General features: G+C 42.1%; 1 protein-coding gene across 2 annotated transcripts in view; it reads right to left on the bottom strand.

Moving 5' to 3' along the window:
- Window positions 1-25,863, bottom strand: part of LOC138971910 (prestin-like) — a 39,202-nt gene extending 13,339 nt beyond the window's left edge. The window contains exon 1 of one of the 2 annotated variants that reach the window (XM_070344756.1): window positions 25,611-25,863. The gene's annotated coding sequence lies outside the window, so the exon portion shown is untranslated. Of the gene's footprint in view, window positions 1-5,902; window positions 6,045-25,610 lie in introns of those variants that run through there. The other variant, XM_070344757.1, reaches the window with a different exon arrangement.
- Window positions 25,864-26,403: the final 540 nt, after the last annotated feature.

Genomic DNA, 26,403 nt, shown 5'->3' with positions numbered 1-26,403 from the left:
TCGGACACAGACGAATGACTCGGTGTGCCAGGCAGGGCTGGGTTGGAGGCTGTCATCCTGGTGAGCCCTTGAAGACATCCTGTGTCCTGTTTAATCCCCCCCCCCACTCCAACACCCCCACCCCCTTGCCCCATCCCTCAACAACCAGAGAAAAGGCGCCGCATTGTATTCATTTTCCTTTCCAAACTTTCCCTCAATTGATTTCCTGAATGCATTTGTCAATGATATACTATACACAGAAATTAACGTGTCACGGTTGTTCCTAACTATGTGTGGTTTGAGTTTTGTATTTCTTGTCTTCAAGCTTGGTTTAATTCTTTAATTCTTGTCTTCAAACTTGGTTTAATTTTGTAATTCTTGTCTTCAAGCTTGGTTTAATTCTTTAATTCTTGTCTTCAAACTTGGTTTAATTTTGTAATTCTTGTCTTCAAACTTGGTTTAATTCTTTAATTCTTGTCTTTAAACTTGGTTTAATTCTTTAATTCTTGTCTTCAAGCTTGGTTTAATTCTTGTCTTCAAACTTGGTTTGCTTAAAACACTGTGTTTATGATTAATTAAAATAAGAAATGGGGAGTCGTACATTCCTCTAACTTTTCCTTTCAACTTGATTTCATGCAAGACACAAAACATGGGGAGTCGTACGTTTGTCTGGCTTTTTTCCGAATTTAATTTTATGCAAGATACAAGAAATGGAGAGTTTTACATTTGTCGGGCTTTTCTTTCACCTTTATTTCACGCAAGAAACAAGCAAGTCCCGTAAGGCGAAATTACTACATTTAGTCAAGCTGTGGAACTCACAGAATGAAACTGAACGTAGTCCGCCGCTAGTGCAAAAGGCAGTGAAAGTGACGAGCCTGTTTGGCGCGGTAGCGATTGCGCTGTGCTTCATAGCACGCTTTACTGTACCTCTCTTCGTTTTAACTTTCTGAGCGTGTTTTTAATCCAAACATATCATATCTATATGTTTTTGGAATCAGGAACCGACAAGGAATAGATGAAATAGTTTTTAAAACGATTTCGGAAATTTAATTTTGATCATAATTTTTATATTTTTAATTTTCAGAGCTTGTTTTTAATCCAAATATAACATATGTATATGTTTTTTGGAATCAGAAAATGACGAAGAATAAGATGAAATTGTTTTTGGATCGTTTAATAAAAAAATAATTTTAATTACAAGTTTCCGATTTTTAATGACCAAACTCACTCATTAGTTTTTAAGCCACCAAGCTGAAATGCAATACCAAACCCCGGGCTTTGTCGAAGATTGCTTTGCCAAAATTTCAATCAATTTGATTGAAAAATTAGGGTGTGACAATGCCGCCTCAACTTTTACAAAAAGCCGGATATGACGTCATCAAAGGTATTTATCGAAAAAATTAAAAAAAAAGTCCTAGGATATCATACCCAGGAACTCTCATGTCAAATTTCATAAAGATCGGCCCAGTAGTTTAGTCTGAATCGCTCTACACACACACACAGACAGACACACACACACACACATACACCACGACCCTCGTCTCGATTCCCCCCTCTATGTTAAAACATTTAGTCAAAACTTGACTAAATGTAAAAAGGGGGAGTCGTACTTTTGTCTGGCTTTTCCCCCAACTCAATTTTATGCAAGATCCAGAAATGGGTAGTTTTACATGTGTTTAGCTTTTCGTTCAACTTGATTTAATGCAACACACCAAAGCTTTTCTTTCAACTTGATTTAATGCAACACACCAAAGCAAATCGCACATTTTTGTGACGAACTTCCTGTTTTGTTTATCTGTTTTATTGGGTTAGTAAGGGGTGTGTTGTTAGGGTTAGTAAGGGGTATGTTGTTAGGGTTAGTAAGGGGTGTGTTGTTAGGGTTAGGGTTAGTAAGGGGTGTGTTAGGGTTAGGGTTAGTAAGGGGTGTGTTGTTAGGGTTAGTAAGGGGTGTGTTGTTTTGCTTTACTTGATTAGGGTTAGGGGTGTGTTGTTAGGGTTAGTAAGGGGTGTGTTGTTTTGCTTTACTTGATTAGGGTTAGGGTTAGGGTTAGTAAGGGGTGTGTTGTTAGGGTTAGGGTTAGTAAGGGGTGTGTTGTTAGGGTTAGTAAGGGGTGTGTTGTTAGGGTTAGTAAGGGGTGTGTTGGTTAGGGTTAGGGTTAGGGTTAGTAAGGGGTGTGTTGTTAGGGTCAGTAAGGGGTGTGTTGTTTTGCTTTACTTGATTGACCTTAGGGTCAGTAAGGGGTGTGTTGTTTTGCTTTACTTGATTAGGGTTAGGGTTAGGGTTAGTAAGGGGTGTGTTGTTAGGGTTAGGGTTAGTAAGGGGTGTGTTGTTAGGGTTAGTAAGGGGTGTGTTGTTAGGGTTAGGGTTAGTAAGGGGTGTTAGGGTTAGGGTTAGGGTTAGGGTTAGGGTTAGTAAGGGGTGTGTTGTTAGGGTCAGTAAGGGGTGTGTTGTTTTGCTTTACTTGATTGACCTTAGGGTCAGTAAGGGGTGTGTTGTTTTGCTTTACTTGATTGACCATGTTCCACTTTCAGTTGTGTTTATTGTTGTTGTTGATTGGGTTTTTTTGTTTGTTTTTTTGTGTGTGTGTGTGGGGGGGGGGTCGTATTTGTTTTAACGAGGAGGGGTTCTTTGTTTGTTTGTTTGTTTGTTTGTTTATTTGTTTGTTTGTTGGTTTTTTGTGTGTGTTTTTTTTGTCCGTGTGGGTGTTTTTTTGTGTCTTTTCTTAAGATTGCTTGTTGCTTGGTCTCCAACTTGGTACATAAGGGGTCGGGCGCTTACAAAGTAGTTTAGGGTAAATGTAGGTTGTAATACGTGCGTGTGCGACTTGATTTGTTACGGTTTCAAGCGCCCGTTGCATGTAGCGAACCGCGTGTACAGTGTTCGTGCTTTGCTGTACAGTAAGGGTGTCCAGACATAACTATATACGTGTTTTCCTTTGCGCCGTGTACTCGCTAAGCAAAGTGAAGGGCAACATAAAGTATAGAGATGACAAGCAACATGTGACGTCTTCGCGCTTATTCCTTTTCTTGTACTCCGACAGGAACATGTGTTGTACGGTGTTACCTGCGATGAAAGACACCCAGAAAACAGACCAAAAGCGTCCTTGACATTCCACGTGACCTCTGGGTACGGCCATGTTGCTCCAGAGGTGACGTCCCGACTCGCCGCCTCTTATCTCGCCGCCCCTTATCTCGCCCCCTCCCATCTCGCCCCCTCCCATCTCGTCCCCTCCCATCTCTTCCTCTCCCATCTCGTCCTCTCACACCTCTTCCTCTCCCACCTCGTCCCCTCCCATCTCTTCCTCTCCCACCTCGTCCTCTCCCACCTCGTCCCCTCCCATCTCTTCCTCTCCCATCTTGTCCCCTCCCATCTCTTCCTCTCCCATCTCGTCCTCTCCCATCTCGTCCCCTCCCACCTCGTCCCCTCCCACCTCTTCCTCTCCCACCTCTTCCTCTCCCACCTCGTCCACTCCCACCTCGTCCTCTCCCATCTCTTCCTCTCCCATTCACATCTCTTCCTCTCCCATCTCGTCCCCTCCCATCTCTTCCTCTCCCACCTCGTCCTCTAACACCTCTTCCTCTCCCATCTCGTCCTCTCACACCTCTTCCTCTCCCATCTCTTCCTCTCCCACCTCGTCCTCTCCCATCTCTTCCTCTCCCATCTCGTCCCCTCCCATCTCTTCCTCTCCCATCTCTTCCTCTCCCACCTCGTCCTTTCCCACCTCGTCCCCTCGTCCCTTATCTGGCCCCTCCCATCTCGCCCCCTCCCATCTCTCGTCCCCTCGTCCCTTATCTGGCCCCTCCCATCTCGCCCCCTCCCATCTCGCCCCCTCCCATCTCTTCCTCTCCCATCTCGTCCTCTCACACCTCTTCCTCTCCCATCTCGCCCCCTCCCATCTCGTCCCCTCCCATCTCTTCCTCTCACACCTCTTCCTCTCCCATCTCTTCCTCTCCCACCTCGTCCCCTCACACCTTTTCCTCTCCCACCTCGTCCTCTCCCACCTCGTCCCCTCCCATCTCTTCCTCTCCCACCTCGTCCCCTCCCACCTCTTCCCCTCCCACCTCTTCCTCTAACACCTCTTCCTCTCCCACCTCGTCCCCTCCCACCTCGTCCCCTCCCATCTCGTCCTCTAACACCTCTTCCTCTCCCATCTCGTCCCCTCCCATCTCGTCCTCTAACACCTCTTCCTCTCCCACCTCGTCCCCTCCCATCTCGTCCTCTCACACCTCTTCCTCTCCCATCTCTTCCTCTCCCACCTCGTCCCCTCACACCTTTTCCTCTCCCACCTCGTCCCCTCCCACCTCTTCCTCTCCCACCTCTTCCTCTCCCATCTCGTCCTCTCACACCTCTTCCTCTCCCACCTCGTCCCCTCCCATCTCTTCCTCTCCCACCTCGTCCCCTCCCATCTCGTCCCCTCCCATCTCGTCCCCTCCCACCTCGTCCCCTCCCATCTCGTCCCCTCCCACCTCGTCCCCTCCCATCTCTTCCTCTCCCACCTCGTCCCCCTCCATCTCTTCCTCTCCCACCTCGTCCCCTCCCACCTCGTCCCCTCCCATCTCTTCCTCTCCCATCTCGTCCCCTTCCATCTCTTCCTCTCCCATCTCGTCCCCTCCCACCTCGTCCCCTCCCATCTCTTCCTCTCCCACCTCGTCCCCTCCCACCTCTTACTCTCCCATCTCTTCCTCTCCCATCTCGCCCCCTCCCATCTCTTACTCTCCCATCTCTTCCTCTCCCATCTCTTCCTCTCCCATCTCTTCCTCTCCCATCTCTTCCTCTCCCACCTCGTCCCCTCCCATCTCTTACTCTCCCATCTCTTCCTCTCCCATCTCGCCCCCAATTATCTCACGATTCGCCATTAGCGGCTTTTCGCCCCCACTCATCAAACTTACTATGTCACTGACACACACACACTTAAGTTCCCGTCATACGGTACGACTTGCCTACTATTTGCTCCGTCATACGACACGATTTTCTCGTAAGATCGAGCTGCGATAGAGCTAGGAGTCGCTCGCAAGCGATTCTCTCGTAAGGTTAGGGTTAGATTCTAAGATTCTCTCGTAGCTTCGGAGATAGACTGTACATACAATGTGAGACTCTTTTCAAGCGAATGACAAACTTCCTCTGGGTTTATTACAGGAGATTATTCCCAGAACGACTAACTTTCTAAGGGTTAATTACACGAGCTTCTTCTCAGAACGACTAACTTCCTCTGGATTTATTACAGGAGATAGTTCTCAGAACGACTAACTTCCTCTGGCTTTATTACATGAGATAGTTCTCAGAACGACTAACTTTCTCTGGGTTTATTACAGGAGATTATTCTCAGAACGACTAACTTCCTCTGGGTTTATTACATGAGATAGTTCTCAGGACGACTAACTTTCTCTGGGTTTATTACATGAGATAGTTCTCAGAACGACTAACTTCCTCTGGGTTTATTACATGAGATAGTTCTCAGGACGACTTACTTCCTCTGGGTTTATTACAGGACATAGTTCTCAGAACGACTAACTTCTAAAAGGGTTTATTACAGGAGATTTTTTAAGAACTATACACTTCCTCATAAATGATTACAGGAGATTATTCTCAGAACGACATAGGTCGCGAGTGAAGTGCTTTGATACGCTGTACTACTCAGTTAGTCAACATCATGAACATGTGTGTGTGTGTGTGTGTGTGTGTGTGTGTGTGTGTGTGTGTGTGTGTGTGTGTGTGTGTGTGTGTGTGTGTGTGTGTGTGTGTGTGTGTGTGTGCGTGCGTATGTCCCCTTCCCCTCTTCCAGTCTGTCTCTCTCTCTCTCTCTCTCTCTCTCTCTCTCTCTCTCTCTCTCTCTCTCTCTCTCTCTCTCTCTCTCTCTCTCTCTCTCTCTCTCTTTTAGTCGACTTAATCCATAAAACAACAATCGTAAAAAGATCCAGTCACCTTGTTCAAGCCCTCAGTCTTGTCTTCTTCATCACGGCGAACGTTGTATTCGCTCTGCTAAGCCCTCAGTCTTTTCTTCTTCATCACGGCGAACGTTGTATTCTCTCTGCTAAGCCCTCAGTCTTGTCTTCTGCATCACGGCGAACGTTGTATTCGCTCTGCTAAGCCCTCAGTCTTGTCTTCTTCATCACGGCGAACGTTGTATTCGCTCTGCTAAGCCCTCAGTCTCGTCTTCTTCATCACGGCGAACGTTGTATTCGCTCTGCTAAGCCCTCAGTCTTGTCTTCTTCATCACGGCGAACGTTGTATTCGCTCTGCTAAGCCCTCAGTCTTGTCTTCTTCATCACGGCGAACTTTGTATTCGCTCTGCTAACTGCTGTCCTTTAGGTGAGCAATAGACACCCGGACATCCAACAGGTAACTTACACACATCTCACCGCCTCAATTCCCTTACCCTAACACACATCTCACCGCCTCAATCCCCTTACCCTAACACACATCTCACCGCCTCAATTCCCTTACCCTAACCACACATCTCACCGCCTCAATTCCCTTACCCTAACCACACATCTCACCGCCTCAATTCCCTTACCCTAACCACACACACACTGGGTTCAATCCCCAAGCTTTGTGAACGAGTCGTCCGTGTGTTTTGAAAACGTTGTCTTCGTGAACACCAATCACCCGCCGTTAGATTGTCTTTGTGAACACCAATCACCCGTCGTATCGTTGTCTTTGTGAACACCAATCACCCGCTGTATCGTTGTCTTTGTGAACACCAATCACTCGCTGTATCGTTGTCTTTGTGAACACCAATCACTCGCTGTATCGTTGTCTTCGTGAACACCAATCACCCGCTGTATCGTTGTCTTCTTGAACACTAATCACCCGCTGTATCGTTGTCTTTGTGAACACCAATCACCCGCTGTATCGTTGTCTTCTTGAACACCAATCACCCGCTGTATCGTTGTCTTCTTGAACACCAATCACCCGCTGTATCGTTGTCTTCTTGAACACCAATCACCCGCTGTATCGTTGTCTTTGTGAACATCAATCACCCGCTGTATCGTTGTCTTTGTGAACACCAATCACCCGCTGTATCGTTGTCTTCTTGAACACCAATCACCCGCTGTATCGTTACATGCTTCCATTTGAAACTTCGAGGTCTTCATCGGGGATTGACGCCCGACAAAAGCTAATTGAAGCCCGACGGAGCGAAGCGACGGAGGGCTTCAATTAGACTTTGGGAGGGCGTCAATCCCCGATGAAGACCGAGAAGTTTCAAATGGAAGCATGTTAATGTTATTGTAATTCAATCTGACGACGATCTCTTTCCTGCTTTCATGCGGTTGTAAACAGACAGAATTGGTTCTGTTCTGTTCACACACTACTTTCAGTCCACCTACCTGCAAGGGTCAAGTCCCAAGAAATATGTCTCTGTATTCCTATCGTATCACTCTGCTCCTGTTTTGTTTTCTTTCACACACATTTTCCCTTCTTTTTTGACGGGTTTCTGGACAGCAAACTCCAAAACAAATTCTTTTCATCACAAAAGCGATCTTTGGAATTGACTGACGTAGTCCGGAAGAATTCATGCATCAACTTACGTCACGTATTCGACGTCATCACTTCGCATACCTTATGGTCTCGGTATTTCGTTGGCCTTCATATAATATATTTCCTACTTGTAAAATGACCCTCAAAGCTAACCGAGACTAGTTGAGGCTGTATCAATGCACCTCGCCAGCAGGTTGTAAATGGATTTTTTAGCGAGTGGTTATCGACGGCAATTAATGACCGGTAATTTTTAATGAGTGGGGGCATGCTGACCAATCACAGGATCTGTTTCATTAAAACGCAAACTTGATTGAATTACAATGCTTATTAATCTCCAAGGTTCCAGGAGAATGGGTCCGTATAATTCTCGCTTACTCCACAACACATGTCGTATGATGTCGTATGATGTCGTATGATGACGTATGATGACGTATGCATTTAGAGGGCTTACTTCCCTTTGGTTATTTGATCCAAACATGATTTCATCTTATCCTTATCATTTCCTGATTTCAAAAGCATATAATATATATAATATGTTTGAATTATAAACAAGCTCAGAAAGTTAAAATGGACACAGAAAAGCGCGCTTTCCTGCTTAGCACAATACACTACTGTGCTGGACTGGCTTGTCAATAGCATTTCGTTTTGCACGTGAAAACTGAGGATTTCCTTGCCGCGGGGATTGACGAAGCTCTAAATGTTACGCGACTTGTTTCTGTGTCTGTCTGTGTCTGTCTGTGTCTGTCTGTCATTCTATCGGTGTGTGTGTGTGTGTGTGTGTGTGTGTGTGTGTGTGTGTGTGTGTGTGTGTGTGTGTGTGTGTGTGTGTGTGTGTGTGTGTCTGTGTGTCTGTGTGTCTGTGTGTCTGTGTCAGTGTGTGTCAGTCTATCTGTCTGTCTGTGTGTTTGTCTGTGCGTGTGCGTGTCTTTGCGTGCGTGCGTGCGTGCGTGCGTGCGTGCGTGCGTAGGTGCGCGCATCCAAGCGTGTGTGTTGCTGTGTTTGCCGGTATCAGGGTTTGTCTATGTGTTGCGCTCCAACCAATCTGTCAAATTATTCTGTTCTTGGAATCCCTTGCACAAAGTACAGTCGCAGAGACACACACGTACGTAAACAGCAGGTTAGGGTTAGACCCTAACCCTAACCCTAACCCTAACCCTAACCCTAACCCTAAAACAGCAGGTGTGCTAATGCCCACAAGTTGACTACGCTACAATAGTTCACGCTTTAGACAAACTGGACAGTGACGAATAAGTTTCCTTTGGTAGAATTGCGTCACTTTGACAACGCATGATTAAAGACGTCTTTTCCTGAAAGACCTATTCGATATGTTTTCTGTCCCGATGTTGACATATTACAGCGTCAACAAAATGTAGTATTAATTGCAAACGTGTTTAATTTCAAACTCGGGTTTTCAGAAAAAAAAAACAAGTTAGCACTTGCAAATCTCTTGTTTGGTTGTTCTTGTTTCTGATGGTTTTTTTCTTAAAGCCATATGTACTCGATGACTATACACGCTAATTGCTTTACCAACAGCTGGAGACATGCTAAATTAAGTTCCCTGCAAAATATTGTGGTCTACACTTTGTAAACACGGGAGTGCGTTAGTATGCCTTTAACCCAAGCAACACCCTCACACACACACACGCGCGCGCGCCATCGTTTCCCTCCCTCCCCAATAAAGTTACAATTGTTTCATGCCCTCCACTGCATTTCCCGTCTTTCGTTAGCTGTGTTTACGTATCCCAAGCAGAGGCCACTTAATTGCTGTCAGCTCTGTCGTCTCTCTGACACATTACGTCAGATGGAGGCTTACATGCTTGACATGATGAGAGCGAGGCTCGTTGGGGTGGAATGACACTTTCCATCACGTGACAAACGCGAAGAGACGAGATTTGGTATAATTACGTTATTTTGCCGCATGACCTGGCGCGTGACGGTACTACGACTGCAGTACAAATAGATGTGACGTAAATACTTTTAGGATGACGTATTTGTGTCATCAGTCACTGTGTGTCGTGTTGGTGTTGTGGTGGGGGTTGCGTGTTCATAACATTATAACGTGATGATAATTCCCGGGAATAGTTCTTTCTTTCCACTGACGTCCCGTTCACGACAAACAAATGACTATGTATCACATTTAGCATCCCACCCCTCCCACGACAAACAAATGACTATGCATCACATTTAGCATCCAACCCCTCCCACGACAAACAAATGAATATGTACATTTAGCATCCCTCCCCTCCCACGACAAACAAAATTAATGACTATATATCACATTTAGCATCCCACCCCTCCCACGACAAACAAATGTCTGTATTTATCACATTTAGCATCCCGCCCCTCCCACGACAAACAAATGACTATGTATCACATTTAGCATCCCGCCCCTCCCACGACAAACAAATGTCTGTATTTATCACATTTAGCATCCCACCCCTCCCACGACAAACAAATAACCAAGCAAATAACTGTATCACATTTAGCATCCCACCCCTCCCGAGACAAACAAATGACTATGTATCACATTTAGCATACCGCCCCTCCCACGACAAACAAATGACTAGGTATCACATTTAGCATCCAACCCCTCCCACGACAAACAAATAACTGTATCACATTTAGCATCCTACCCCTCCCACGACAAACAAATAACTGTATCACATTTAGCATCCCACCCCTCCCACAACAAACAAATGACTATGTATCACATTTAGCATACCGCCCCTCCCACAACAAACAAATGACTAAGTATCACATTTAGCATCCCACCCCTCCCACGACAAACAAATAACTGTATCACATTTAGCATCCTACCCCTCCCACGACAAACAAATAACTGTATCACATTTAGCATCCCACCCTTCCCACAACAAACAAATGACTATGTATCACATTTAGCATACCGCCCCTCCCACGACAAACAAATGACTATGTACCACATTTAGCATCCTACCCCTCCCACGACAAACAAATAACTGTATCACATTTAGCATCCCACCCCTCCCACAACAAACAAATGACTATGTATCACATTTAGTATCCTACCCCTCCCACGACAAACAAATAACTGTATCACATTTAGCATCCCGCCCGTCCCACGACAAACAAATGACTATGTATCACATGTAACATCCCGCCCCTCCCACAACAAACAAATGACTATGTATCACATTTAGCATCCCACCCGTCCCACAACAAACAAATGACTATGTATCACATTTAGCATACCGCCCCTCCCACAACAAACAAATGACTATGTATCACATGTCACATCCCACCCCTCCCACGACAAACAAATGACTATGCATCACATTTAGCATACCGCCCCTCCCACGACAAACAAATGACTATGTATCACATTTAGCTTCCCGCCCGTCCCACAACAAACAAATGAATATGTATCACATTTAGCATCCCACCCCTCCCACGACAAACAAAAGACTAAGTATCACATTTAGCATCCAACCCCTCCCACGACAAACAAATGACTATGTATCACATTTAGCATCCCGCCCGTCCCACAACAAACAAATGACTATGTATCACATGTAACATACCGCCCCTCCCACAACAAACAAATGAATATGTATCACATTTAGCATCCCACCCCTCCTACGACAAACAAAAGACTAAGTATCACATTCAGCATCCCACCCCTCCCACAACAAACAAATGACTATGTATCACATTTAGCATCCCACCCCTCCCACGACAAACAAATGACTAAGTATCACATTTAGCATCCCACCCCTCCCACTACAAACAAATGACTAAGTATCACATTTAGCATCCCACCCCTCCCACGACAAACAAATGACTAAGTATCACATTTAGCATCCCACCCCTCCCACGACAAACAAATGACTAAGTATCACATTTAGCATCCCACCCCTCCCACGACAAACAAATGACTAAGTATCACACAAATGACTGTATTTATCACATTCAGCATCCCACCCTTCCCACGTAAAACAAATGTCAGTAAGAACAATTATAGATCCTCAACGGTGTGTCAGTAAGAACAATATAGACCCTGAACGCTGTGTGAGTAAGAACAATATAGACCCTGAACGCTGTGTCAGTAAGAACAAGATAGACCCTGAATTGAACGCTGTGTCAGTAAGAACAATATAGACCCTGAATGCTGTATCAGTAAGAACAAGATAGGGTTAGGGTGTTAACAAGAACAAGATAGATCCTGAACACTCTTTCACTCAGGAAAAGATAGACCCTGAACGCTGTCTGCGGCGAAGGCCGATCACAGACACATGAACATGGCGGTGTGGGTTACACTTTCACTCTTTAACTCGTCCCGAGTTACACACTCAGCCTTCAACTCGTCCCGAGTTACACACTCAGACTTCAACTCGTCCCGAGTTACACACTCAGCCTTCAACTTGTCCCGAGTGGAAGTGACTTTTGACAGCCGGACATTTGGGAAGTCTGGCCTTAATAACTTCCGAACCTGCAAATGTCGGTCACGAGACATGTCTCGTCAATCGTAGAGTCAACGCGTAAAATACTGGTTTCGGGGTAAGTCTGTGTTTAGCGCGAGGCAACCTTCTCTGTTTTGCTGCGGTCACGAGACATGTCTCGTCAATCGTAGAGTCAAGGCGTAAAATACTGGTTTCGGGGTAAGTCTGTGTTTAGCGCGAGGCAACCTTCTCTATTTTGCTGCGGACAGTCTACTTTTGACGCAATGCATCGCACAATATTATCAGCAAAGTCGAAGTTCGATTAAAAAAAAACCTATGTATTGAAAAAAAAGTATACTTAACAGAAATAGAAACGCAATTTCTCAAATCGCGTAAATGAAGGTGTCTTTGCTTTCCTGCTTTTAGGGCCAGCTGATGTCACGGCTTTAAATGCTTAAGCAAATGTCTCTAGGGCCAGCTGATGACACGGCTTTAAATGCTTAAACAAATGTCTTTAGGGCCAGCTGATGTCACGGCTTTAAATGCTTAAACAAATGTCTTTAGGGCCAGCTGATGTCACGGCTTTAAATGCTTAAACAAATGTCTTTGGGGCCAGCTGATGACACGGCTTTAAATGCTTAAACAAATGTCTTTAGGGCCAGATGATGTCACGGCTTTAAATGCTTAAACAAATGTCTTTAGGGCCAGCTGATGTCACGGCTTTAAATGCTTAAACAAATGTCTTTAGGGCCAGCTGATGTCACGGCTTTAAATGCTTAAACAAATGTCTCTAGGGCCAGCTGATGTCACGGCTTTAAATGCTTAAACAAATGTCTTTAGGGCCAGCTGATGTCACGGCTTTAAATGCTTAAACAAATGTCTTTTTATGTCAAAAGAAAGAGAGCCAGAAAGCAAGAAAGAAAGAGAGCCAGAAAGCAAGAAAGAAAGAGAGCCAGAAAGCAAGAAAGTAAGAGAGCCAGAAAGCAAGAAAGAAAGAGAGCCAGAAAGCAAGAAAGAAAGAAAGCAAGAAAGAAAGAGAGCCAGAAAGCAAGAAAGAAAGAGAGCCAGAAAGCAAGAAAGAAAAAAAGCAAGAAAGCAAGAAAGAAAAAAAGCAAGAAAGAAAGAGAGCCAGAAAGCAAGAAAGAAAGAGAGCCAGAAAGCAAGAAAGAAAGAGAGCCACAAAGCAAGAAAGAAAGAGAGCCAGAAAGCAAGAGAGCCAGAAAGCAAGAAAGAAAGAGAGCCAGAAAGCAAGAAAGAAAGAAAGCAAGAAAGAAAGAGAGCAAGAAAGAAAGAGAGCCAGAAAGCAAGAAAGAAAGAGAGCCAGAAAGCAAGAAAGAAAGAGAGCCAGAAAGCAAGAAAGAAAGAGAGCCAGAAAGAAAGAAAGCCAGAAAGCAAGAAAGAGAGCCAGAAAGAAAGCAAGAAAGAAAGAGAGCCGGAAATCTAGAAAGCAAGAGAGCCAGAAAGCAAGAAAGAAAGAGAGCCAGAAAGAAAGAGAGCCGGAAAGCAAGAAAGAAAGAGAGCCAGAAAGCAAGAAAGCAAGAAAGAAAGCAAGAAAGAAAGAGAGCCAGAAAGAAAGAGAGCCAGAAAGCAAGAAAGAAAGAGAGCCAGAAAGCAAGAAAGAAAGAGAGCCAGAAAGCAAGAAAGAAAAAAAGCAAGAAAGAAAGAGAGCCAGAAAGCAAGAAAGAAAGAAAGCAAGAAAGAAAGAGAGCAAGAAAGAAAGAGAGCCAGAAAGCAAGAAAGAAAGAGAGCCAGAAAGCAAGAAAGTAAGAGAGCCAGAAAGCAAGAAAGAAAAAAAGCAAGAAAGAAAGAGAGCCAGAAAGCAAGAAAGAAAGAGAGCCACAAAGCAAGAAAGAAAGAGAGCCAGAAAGAAAGAGAGCCAGAAAGTAAGCAAGAAAGAGAGCCAGAAAGAAAGAAAGCCAGAAACCAAGAAAGAAAGCCAGAAAGAAAGAGAACCAGAAAGCAAGAAAGAAAGAAAGAAAGAAAGAAAGAGAGCCAAAAAGCAAGAAAGAAAGAGAGCCAGAAAGCAAGAAAGAAAGAGAGCCAGAAAGCAAGAAAGAAAGAGAGCCAGAAAGCAAGAAAGAAAGCAAGAAAGAAAGAGAGCCAGAAAGAAAGAGAGCCAGAAAGCAAGAAAGAAAGCAAGAAAGAAAGAGAGCCAGAAAGAAAGAAAGAAAGAAAGAGAGCCAGAAAGCAAGAAAGAAAGCAAGAAAGAAAGAGAGCCAGAAAGCAAGAAAGCCAGAAAGCAAGAAAGAAAGAAAGCAAGAAAGAAAGAGAGCCAGAAAGTAAGAAAGAAAGAAAGAGAGCCAGAAAGTAAGAAAGAAAGAAAGCAAGAAAGAAAGAGAGCCAGAAAGCAAGAAAGAAAGAAAGCCAGAAAGCAAGAAAGAAAGAGAGCCAGAAAGCAAGAAAGAAAGAGAGCCAGAAAGCAAGAAAGAAAGAGAGCCAGAAAGCAAGAAAGAAAGCAAGAAAGAAAGAGAGCCAGAAAGCAAGAAAGAAAGCAAGAAAGAAAGAGAGCCAGAAAGCAAGAAAGAAAGAGAGCCAGAAAGCAAGAAAGAAAGAGAGCCAGAAAGCAAGAAAGAAAGAGAGCCAGAAAGCAAGAAAGAAAGAGAGCCAGAAAGCAAGAAAGAAAGAAAGAGAGCCAGAAAGCAAGAAAGAAAGAGAGCCAGAAAGCAAGAAAGAAAGAGAGCCAGAAAGCAAGAAAGAAAGAGAGCCAGAAAGCAAGAAAGAAAGAGAGCCAGAAAGCAAGAAAGAAAGAGAGCCAGAAAGCAAGAGAGCCAGAAAGCAAGAAAGAAAGAGAGCCAGAAAGCAAGAAAGAAAGAGAGCCAGAAAGCAAGAAAGAAAGAGAACCAGAAAGCAAGAGAGCCAGAAAGCAAGAAAGAAAGCAAGAAAGAAAGAGAGCCAGAAAGCAAGAAAGCAAGAGAGCCAGAAAGCAAGAAAGAAAGAGAGCCAGAAAGAAAGCAAGAAAGCAAGCAAGAAAGAAAGAGAGCCAGAAAGAAAGAAAGAAAGAGAGCCAGAAAGAAAGAAAGCAAGAGAGCCAGAAAGCAAGAAAGAAAGAGAGCCAGAAAGCAAGAAAGAAAGCAAGAAAGAAAGAGAGCCAGAAAGAAAGCAAGAAAGAAAGAGAGCCGGAAAGCAAGAAAGAAAGAGAGCCAGAAAGCAAGAAAGAAAGAGAGCCAGAAAGCAAGAAAGCAAGAGAGCCAGAAAGCAAGAAAGAAAGAGAGCCAGAAAACAAGAAAGAAAGAGAGCCAGAAAGCAAGAAAGAAAGCAAGAAAGAAAGAGAGCCAGAAAGCTAGAAAGAAAGAGAGCCAGAAAGCTAGAAAGAAAGAGAGCCAGAAAACAAGAAAGTAAGAGAGCCAGAAAGCAAGAAAGAAAGAGAGCCAGAAAGCAAGAAAGAAAGAGAGCCAGAAAGCAAGAAAGCAAGAGAGCCAGAAAGCAAGAAAGAAAGAGAGCCAGAAAGCAAGAAAGAAAGAGAGCCAGAAAGCAAGAAAGAAAGAAAGCAAGAAAGAAAGAGAGCAAGAAAGAAAGAGAGCAAGAAAGAAAGAGAGCCAGAAAGCAAGAAAGAAAGCAAGAAAGAAAGAGAGCCAGAAAGCAAGAAAGAAAGAGAGCCAGAAAGCAAGAAAGAAAGAGAGCCAGAAAGCAAGAAAGCAAGAGAGCCAGAAAGCAAGAAAGAAAGAGAGCCAGAAAGCAAGAAAGAAAGAGAGCCAGAAAGCAAGAAAGAAAGAGAGCCGGAAATCTAGAAAGCAAGAGAGCCAGAAAGCAAGAAAGAAAGAGAGCCAGAAAGCAAGAAAGAAAGAGAGCCAGAAATCAAGAAAGAAAGAGAGCCAGAAAGAGAGCCAGAAAGCAAGAGAGCCAGAAAGCCAGAAAGCAAGAGAGCCAGAAAGAAAGAAAGAAAGAGAGCCAGAAAGCAAGAAAGCAAGAAAGCCAGAAAGCAAGAAAGCAAGAGAGCCAGAAAGCAAGAAAGAAAGAGAGCCAGAAAGCAAGAGAGCCAGAAAGCAAGAAAGAAAGAGAGCCAGAGAGCAAGAAAGAAAGAGAGCCAGAAAGCAAGAAAGAAAGAGAGCCAGAGAGCAAGAAAGAAAGAGAGCCAGAAAGCAAGAAAGAAAGAGAGCCAGAGAGCAAGAAAGAAAGAGAGCCAGAAAGCAAGAAAGAAAGAGAGCCAGAGAGCAAGAAAGAAAGAGAGCCAGAAAGCAAGAAAGAAAGAGAGCCAGAAATCAAGAAAGAAAGAGAGCCAGAAATCAAGAAAGAAAGAGAGCCAGAAAGCAAGAAAGAAAGAGAGCCAGAAAGCAAGAAAGAAAGAGAGCCAGAAAGCAAGAAAGAAAGAGAGCCAGAAAGCAAGAAAGAAAGAGAGCCAGAAATCTAGAAAGAAAGAGAGCCAGAAATCTAGAAAGCAAGAGAGCCAGAAAGCAAGAAAGAAAGAGAGCCAGAAAGAAAGCAAGAAAGAGAGCCAGAAAGCAAGAAAGCAAGAGAGCCAGAAAGCAAGAAAGAAAGAGAGCCAGAAAGCAAGAGAGCCAGAAAGCAAGAAAGCAAGAGAGCCAGAAAGCAAGAAAGAAAGAGAGCCAGAAAGAAAGAGAGCCAGAAAGCAAGAAAGAAAGAGAGCCAGAAAGCAAGAAAGAAAGAGAGCCAGAAAGCAAGAAAGAAAGAGAGCCAGAAAGCAAGAAAGAAAGAGAGCCAGAAAGCAAGAAAGAAAGAGAGCCAGAAAGCAAGAAAGAAAGAGAGCCAGAAAGCAAGAAAGAAAGAGAGCCAGAAAGCAAGAAAGAAAGAGAGCCAGAAAGAAAGAGAGCCAGAAAGCAAGAAAGAAAGAAAGCCAGAAAGAAAGAAAGAAAGAGAGCCAGAAAGAAAGAAAGCAAGAGAGCCTAAGAAAGAGAGAGAGCCAGAAAGCAAGAAAGAAAGCAAGAAAGAGAGCCAGAAAGCAAGAGAGCCAGAAAGCAAGAAAGAAAGAAAGAAAGAGAGCCAGAAAGAAAGAGAGCCAGAAAGAAAGAGAGCCAGAAAGCAAGAAAGAAAGAGAGCCAGAAAGAAAGAGAGCCAGAAAGCAAGAAAGAAAGAAAGCCAGAAAGAAAGAAATAAATCAAGAAAGAAAGCCAGAAAGCAAAAACGAAAGAGACCTGCAGAGAAAACGCCACGTCGGAAGTCATTGTTCCAAGCTGCTGGTTATTGCTGTTCGACACCACTCAGGTTTTAAAGGTTTGGAATTCATTTTAGAATTCAAGAAAAACATCCACTCACCAGCTCGCTGCATGACGTCAGTCTTCGTAACTCAGGCGGAATATTTTCTGGGTCGTTTTTTTCCAAGTTTTCCGCAGAAACGAAGTATGGTTTTAAGCGATGTTTAATGTTCATGTCGACTTAGAGTTACAGGCTACCGCAAACATAAGCAAAATGCCGAAGATAGTGTCTATTCCAAACAAAAGGAAACCACTTCTGCTCTGAATTAAAGCGTTGTATTTATTGTCTATTCCCAGCAAAAGATACAATTTCTGCAAAAAAAAATCATTTGTTGTATTTTCCGAAATGAATGACATATTGTATACTTATTTCAGTCTAGACCATACTGCCTTTCGTGTCTTAGTTGACTATTTATCACATGATTATGACTGCATTTTAGGTTTTGTACTCCTGAAATTGCAAACAACATGTCAACTTTGAGTTTGTTGTAACATGTGCTGCAACGCGTGCACTCTATGCTGTCAACTTCCTTAGCCGACCCGGCTTGTGCAACTGCGGGTAAAAAATATCACCATCAGATTGCAACATTTGAACACAAGGACTTCCGCAATTTGTTTCAACATGTTTATAACTCATGTTGTTAAAGATAACTTCCTACCTATAGAAACGACCATTGTTTCAACATGTTTATAACTCATCTTGTTACCTTCCTACCTATAAAAACGACCATTGTTTCAACATGTTTATAACTCATCTTGTTAAAGATGCCTTCCTACCTAGAGAAACGACCATTGTTTCAACATGTTTATAACTCATCTTGTTAACGATGCCTTCCTACCTATAGAAGCGACCATTGTTTCAACATGTTTATAACTCATCTAATTAAAGATGCCTTCCTACCTAGAGAAACGACCATTGTTTCAACATTTTTATAACTCATCTTGTTAAAGATGCCTTCCTACCTATAGAAACGACCATTGTTTCAACATGTTTATAACTCATCTTGTTAACGATGCCTTCCTACCTATAGAAGCGACCATTTTTTTCAACATGTTTATAACTCATCTTGTTAAAGATGCCTTCCTACCTAGAGAAACGACCATTGTTTCAACTTGTTTATAACTCATCTTGTTACCTTCCTACCTATAAAAACGAGAATTCTTTCAACATGTTTATAACTCATCTTGTTACCTTCCTACCTATAAAAACGACCATTGTTTCAACATGTTTATAACTCATCTTGGTAAAGATGCCTTCCTACCTATACAAACGACCATTGTTTCAACATGTTTATAACTCATCTTGTTAACGATGCCTTCCTACCTATAGAAGCGACCATTGTTTCAACATGTTTATAACTCATCTTGTTAACGATGCCTTCCTACCTAGAGAAACGACCATTGTTTCAACTTTTTTATAACTCATCTTGTTAACGATGCCTTCCTACCTATAGAAGCGACCATTGTTTCAACATGTTTATAACTCATCTTGTTAACGATGCCTTCCTACCTATAGAAGCGACCATTGTTTCAACTTTTTTATAACTCATCTTGTTAACGATGCCTTCCTACCTATAGAAGCGACCATTGTTTCAACATGTTTATAACTCATCTTGTTAACGATGCCTTCCTACCTATAAAAGCGACCATTGTTTCAACCTTTTTATAACTCATCTTGTTAACGATGCCTTCCTACCTATAGAAGCGACCATTGTTTCAACATGTTTATAACTCATCTTGTTAAAGATGCCTTCCTACCTATAGAAACGACCATTGTTTCAACATGGTTATAACTCATCTTGTTAAAGATGCCTTCCTACCTATAGAAACGACCATTGTTTCAACATGTTTATAACTCATCTTGTTAACGATGCCTTCCTATATAGACAAGATCATGAAAATACGACAGATCTGGTCAGGCCTACCGTGTTATAAAAGCGACTTACACTCACATAGACACTTAACATCTTCAGTCTGTGTGGTTTGTGTACAGAGGGGAATAAGAGCGTCTTACACTCGCATAGACACTAAACATCTTCAGTCTGTGTGGTTTGGGTGTGTGATTTGTGTACAGAGTGGAATAAGAGGCCACCGATTGTCATAGTGCTACATGCGTTCTTCAGGCCACAGATTGTCATAGTGCTACATGCGTTCTTCACGCCATAGATTGCCATAGTGCTACATGCGTTCTTCAGGCCATAGATTGTCATGGTGCTACATGCGTTCTTCAGGCCATAGATTGTCATGGTGCTACATGCGTTCTTCACGCTATAGATTGTTATGGTGCTACATGCGTTCTTCAGGGCATAGATTGTCATGGTGCTACATGCGTTCTTCACGCTATAGATTGTCATGGTGCTACATGCGTTCTTCACGCTATAGATTGTCATGGTGCTACATGCGTTCTTCAGGCCATAGATTGTTATGGTGCTACATGCGTTCTTCACGCTATAGATTGTTATGGTGCTACATGCGTTCTTCAGGCCATAGATTGTTAGGGTCTGTCTTTCTTTCTTTCTTTCTTTCTTTCTTTAATTCTTTCTCCTTACGTAATCTCTCAATAAAGTGCCATAGTTTTGTTTTATGTTTTCTTTCTGTCTTTCTCCTTACGTAATCTCTCAATAAAGTGCCATAGACGTAATCTCTCAATAAAGTGCCATAGACGTAATCTCTCAATAAAGTGCCATAGTTTTGTTTTATGTTTTCTTTCTGTCTTTCTCCTTACGTAATCTCTCAATAAAGTGCCATAGTTTTGTTTTATGTTTTCTTTCTGTCTTTCTCCTTACGTAATCTCTCAATAAAGTGCCATAGTTTTGTTTTATGTTTTCTTTCTGTCTTTCTCCTTACGTAATCTCTCAATAAAGTGCCATAGACGTAATCTCTCAATAAAGTGCCATAGACGTAATCTCTTAATAAAGTGCCATAGACGTAATCTCTCAATAAAGTGCCATAGACGTAATCTCTCAATAAAGTGCCATAGTTTTGTTTCATGTTTTCTTTCTGTCTTTCTCCTTACGTAATCTCTCAATAAAGTGCCATAGACGTAATCTCTCAATAAAGTGCCATAGACGTAATCTCTCAATAAAGTGCCATAGTTTTGTTTCATGTTTTCTTTCTGTCTTTCTCCTTTCTGCCGTTCTCTATTTTTCATCATTATTCGTTTTATACCTTATTTTATTATGATGTTCGGTGATATGAATAAGCCATACTGAGCGACTTTTAGTACAGATGTCATCAGTATTCGTTGTATACCTTATTTAATGCTGCTACCAGCTGATATCAACAAGCCATGCTTAGTGACTTTTAGTACAGATGTCATCAGTATTCGTTGTATACCTTATTTAATGCTGCTACCAGGTGACATCAACAAGCCATGCTGAACGACTTTTAGTACAGATGTCATCAGTATTCGTTGTATACCTTATTTAATGATGCTACCAGGTGACATCCACAAGCCATGCTGAACGACGTGCACAACAGTTTCCTACTGGCTCACGAAACCTGACTGGTATTAATGTTTCTACGTTGGCTGTGGGTGTTGCGTGTAAACTTGTTTCTGACAGAAATCGTGTGTCCACCGAGCAGCGCTACTCTTATTTCGTTAGAGTTAGGGTTAGGATTAGGGTTAGGGTTAACCCTAACCTTCGTTTCTTTAACACAAAAAGAGTTGATATTCTCGATTTTGCAAAAGAAATAAGTATATTTTGTTACTACAAGCTCGTTTTTATGTCTGAACAATTGCTGGTGTTTTGAAACACTCCAGGGTTAAAACCTCTAGCATTTCTCAAACTCTACGATTTAATTGTCTTCCCCGCTGTGAAGACACCAAGGGCACCAATCGGCACTCATTTTGTTCTTTGATGTTTCATTGGACGTTGTCATCATGAAAAGCTGACACTCCAGGAAACAAATTCTTACAATCTAACTTATAAAGCTGGTTTAATACTTTGAAAAAATGCTTCTCTCAAATTGATCACTAGCCTTGAGACTGGTATTTACTGATAGATTATCGTTGCACTGGTTTGGAACTGGTTCTTCACAGATAGATTATCGTTGCACTGGTTTGGAACTGGTTCTTCACAGATAGATTATCGTTTCACTGGTTTGGAACTGGTTCTTCACAGATAGATTATCGTTGCACTGGTTTGTAACTGGTTCTTCTCAGATAGATAATCGTTGCACTGGTTTGGAACTGGTTTTTCTCAGATAGATTATCGTTTCACTGGTTTGTAACTGGTTCTTCACTGTTAGATGGTGCCCTTACATGTCTGATCTAGCTAACAAATTACAGATACGATTTTTTAAGATGATTTTGAAAGTTGGCAAATCAACACCAACAAACATGGTTTTGGGTGAATTAGGTCAGTTCCCTGTAAGTATTCAAGCGAAATGTCGTATGTTGAATTTTTGGTACAAACTTGCATTTTCAAATGGTTCTGACAAACTTTCTTGTGTGACATATCGTTTTTTGTTTAAAATGTATGAATCTGGTGTATACAAGTCAAAATTTTTGCTTTCTGTCCATGGTGTTCTAAATGAGTTAGGCTTTAGTGATTTTTGGCACAATCAAACTATCGATAATGTAACGGATGGTGGTTATTTTAATACTTTCAAAGCACTGATGAAAAATAGGCTACAGGACCAATTTGTCCAAATCTGGCATTCAGAAATAAATAACAATGAGTTTTATTATAATTATAGAATGTATAAAGAGAATTTTGAGTTTGAAAAGTACTTGTCCATCCTGCCGGTTAATTTAGCAAACGCTGTTTTAAAATTTAGAACACTGAATCATAAATTGCCTATACAAAAAGGTAGGACTCTTAGTATTCCCAGACAAGACAGAATCTGTCACAAATGTTCATCAGGTGACCTTGGGGACGAGTTCCATTATATTTTTGTATGTCCTTTTTTTACCAATTATAGAAAACAGTTGTTACGGTGCTATTATTATGCCCGCCCCAATTCAGTTAAATTCAGAGAGCTTTTTTCCACTACAAAAAAGAATTTATTGCTAAAACTCGCAAAGTTCATGACACTTGTCATGGACTGTTTGAGAAGCGAGTAAAATTTAATTCTCTTTTAGCTTTATACTCCGTTATCTGTTTTGTGTTGTTTGTAATAGTATTTTTGTCCTTATGTTAACTCACCCATCACCCCCCCTCCCCCTTCCCCCCATTTCCCATAGTAAAGAAATGTATGTAATTACTTTGTGTGTTTTATTATTATTATTATTATTATTATTATTATTATTATTATTATTATTATTATCATTATTATTATTTATTATTATTATTGTTGAATTGTTTCTTGTATTGTTTTTGCTCTCCCTCACCCCTCAACTCCCTTTTCTGTACATAGTCTGATTTCTTTTTGTTTTAGTTCCTTTTATTTGGTGTTGAATGAAATGTGTTTTTATTGTGTTTTTTAATTTTCCATGTACCCTCACGGGGTTTTATCGGAATAAAACTTGACTTGACTTGACTTGATTATTGTCGCATTGGTTGGAAACAGGGTCTTGACTGTTATATTATTGTCGTATTGGTTGACGGGCGCTGTGGCGGGGTGGTAAGACGTCGGCCTCGTAATCGGAAGGTCGAGGGTTCGAATCCCGGCCGCGGCCGCCTGGTGGGTTAAGAGTGGAGATTTTTCCGATCTCCCAGGTCAACTTGTGTGCAGACCTGCTAGTGACTTATCCCCCTTCGTGTGTACACGCAACCACAAGACCAAGTGCGCACGGAAAAGATCCTGTAATCCATGTCAGAGTTCGGTGGGTTATGGAAACACGAAAATACCCAGCATGCTTCCTCCGAAAGCGGCGTGTGGCTGCCTAAATGGCGGGGTAAAAACGGTCATACACGTAAAATTCCACTCGTGTAAAAACACGAGTGTACATGGGAGTTTCAGCCCACGAACGCAGAAGAAGAAGTCGTATTGGTTGAAAACAGGGTCTTCACTGTTAGATTATTGTCGTATTGGTTGAAAACAGGGTCTTCACAGTTAGATTATTGTCGTATTGGTTGGAAACAGGGTCTTCACAGTTAGATTATTGTCGTATTGGTTGGAAACAGGGTCTTCACAGTTAGATTATTGTCGTATTGGTTGGAAACAGGGTCTTCACAGTTAGATTATTGTCGTATTGGTTGGAAACAGGGTCTTCACAGTTAGATTATTGTCGTATTGGTTGAAAACAGGGTCTTCACTGTTAGATTATTGTCGTATTGGTTGGAAACAGGGTCTTCACAGTTAGATTATTGTCGTATTGGTTGGAAACAGGGTCTTCACAGTTAGATTATTGTCGTATTGGTTGAAAACAGGGTCTTCACAAGTTAGATTATTGTCGTATTGGTTGAAAACAGGGTCTTCACAGTTAGATTATTGTCGTATTGGTTGGAAGCAAGGTCTTCACAGTTAGATTATTGTCGTATTGGTTGAAAACAGGGTCTTCACAGTTAGATTATTGTCGTATTGGTTGAAAACAGGGTCTTCACAGTTAGATTATTGTCGTATTGGTTGAAAACAGGGTCTTCACAGTTAGATTATTGTCGTATTGGTTGAAAACAGGGTCTTCACAGTTAGATTATTGTCGGATTGGTTGGAAGCAAGGTCTTCACTGTTAGATTATTGTCGTATTGGTTGGAAACAGGGTCTTCACAGTTAGATTATTGTCGTATTGTTTGGAAACAGGGTCTTCACAGTTAGATTATTGTCGTATTGGTTGGAAACAGGGTCTTCACAGTTAGATTATTGTCGTATTGGTTGGAAGCAAGGTCTTCACTGTTAGATAATTGTTGCATTGGTTGAAAACAGGGTCTTCACTGTTAGATTATTGTCGTATTGGTTGAAAACAGGGTCTTCACAGTTAGATTATTGTCGTATTGGTTGAAAACAGGGTCTTCACAGTTAGATTATTGTCGTATTGGTTGAAAACAGGGTCTTCACAGTTAGATTATTGTCGTATTGGTTGGAAACAGGGTCTTCACAGTTAGATTATTGTCGTATTGGTTGAAAACAGGGTCTTCACTGTTAGATTATTGTCGTATTGGTTGAAAACAGGGTCTTCACAGTTAGATTATTGTCGTATTGGTTGAAAACAGGGTCTTCACAGTTAGATTATTGTCGTATTGTTTGAAAACAGGGTCTTCACAGTTAGATTATTGTCGTATTGGTTGAAAACAGGGTCTTCACAGTTAGATTATTGTCGTATTGTTTGAAAACAGGGTCTTCACAGTTAGATTATTGTCGTATTGGTTGAAAACAGGGTCTTCACAGTTAGATTATTGTCGTATTGGTTGAAAACAGGGTCTTCACAGTTAGATTATTGTCGTATTGGTTGGAAACAGGGTCTTCACTGTTAGATTATTGTCGTATTGGTTGGAAACAGGGTCTTCACAGTTAGATTATTGTCGTATTGGTTGGAAACAGGGTCTTCACAGTTAGATTATTGTCGTATTGGTTGGAAACAGGGTCTTCACAGTTAGATTATTGTCGTATTGGTTGAAAACAGGGTCTTCACAGTTAGATTATTGTCGTATTGGTTGAAAACAGGGTCTTCACAGTTAGATTATTGTCGGATTGGTTGGAAGCAAGGTCTTCACTGTTAGATAATTTTTGCATTGGTTTGGAACTGGAGTCGACATGATTGCGGAATGATAAATGATAGAAACACTAAGAGACTCAGAGTAACACGAACAGCAAAGCAAACACCAACTGAAGACAGAAGCAATTAAAACAGGGAGAAAGAAAAAGAGGGACAAACAGACAGACAGACGAAAGGACAGAACAAAATAACGAGGGAAAGAAACAAACAAAAGAAAAAGGAAAGAATGAAAGACAGCTAAGTATGACAGAAAGACAACAAAAAAAGCATGAATGAATGATTGAATGAAAGAATGAATGATTGAATGAATGAAAGACTGAATGAATGATTGATTGAATGAATGAATGATTGAATGAATGATTGAATGAATGAATGAATGAGTGATTGAATGAAAGAATGCATGATTGAATGAAAGAGTGAATGATTAAATGAAAGAATGAAAGAATGAATGTATAAATGTATTGTATAAATGTACGAATGTAAGAATAAATGAATGAATGAATTAAACAAAAACAAAAGGAAGAAGGAAAGAATGAATGATTGAATAAAAGAATGAATGAATTAAACAAAAACAAAAGGAAGAAGGAAAGAATGAATGATTGAATGAAAGAATGAATGATTGAATAAAAGAATGAATGAATTAAACGAAAACAAAAGGAAGAAGGAAAGAAAAAAGACAGAAAGCAAACAAGAAGGAACAAAAACTGATACTAACGTTAGTGTCTGGAATCAGCTTGAGACAGACAGACAGACAGACAGACAGACAGACGGACGGACGGACAGACGGACAAACAAACAGACAGACAGGCGGACAGACAGACAGACGGACAAACAGACGGACAGACAGACGGACAAACAGACGGACGGACGGACAAACAGACAGACAGACGAAAGGACAGACATACAGGCAGGCATACAAACGGACTGACAGACATAAAGATACACACACAGAACAAAGAAAAGTACAACCAATCTGTACCAACCTTAGTGCCAGCAATCAGCAAAAAACTGCCAATCTCTCGGAGTTAACGAAGCCAAACAGTCTTGCGATTAAATCCTCACAGCAGCCAATTACTGGCCACCGATAATCGTCTTCTTCTGTCTCTCACAGCCGGGAAATCTCCAAGCACCAAAGTCGGCCCAAAAGACCTCTAGTTCCTTGTACTATGTCATCAACGACTTCCAATATCCTCAATGACAGCGCGGACCCTCTAGGTGGGGGTCGAGAGAGACGAGAGAAAGTGGGAGAGGCCCCGCTCCTAGGCTTGCTTTTTAAGCCAGGTAAGTTTGTCTCAGGTGAGAGTGTGGCGCTTTTAAAGCCAGGTAAATGTGTCTCAGGTAAGAGTGACAGCACCCACCGCCATGCGTCTTGTCAAGTGATGGCTGCCCGTTACCGTCCTGCTGTTACGATGTTTGGTGCTGCTGCACCTTTTTCCTCTTTTTCTTTTTTTTTGGGGGGAGGAGGACGGGGTGAGGGAGGGAGTAAAAGGGTAAGTTGGGGGAGGGAGGGATGCATGTCGTGTGGTAATGCTTCGTGCTCCCAAACCTAATTTAGGGGGGGTGAGGAGGAAGGGGGTTGTGTCGGTTGGGGTTTGAGGAAGAGGCGAGGTGGGGGAAAGAGAAGTGGAGCGCAGAGAGAGAGAGAGACAGAGAGACAGAGAGACAACGAGAGAGAGATAGAGAGACAGACAGAGACAGAGAGACAACGAGAGAGAGAGAGATAGAGAGACAGACAGAGACAGAGAGACAACGAGAGAGAGATAGGGAGACAGACAG

Source organism: Littorina saxatilis, linkage group LG7 (genome assembly GCF_037325665.1).
Source record: "Littorina saxatilis isolate snail1 linkage group LG7, US_GU_Lsax_2.0, whole genome shotgun sequence".
NCBI lineage: Eukaryota > Metazoa > Mollusca > Gastropoda > Littorinimorpha > Littorinidae > Littorina > Littorina saxatilis.
The sequence above is the reverse complement of the archived record's forward strand: the minus strand, read 5'-3'. Positions and strand labels throughout refer to the sequence as shown.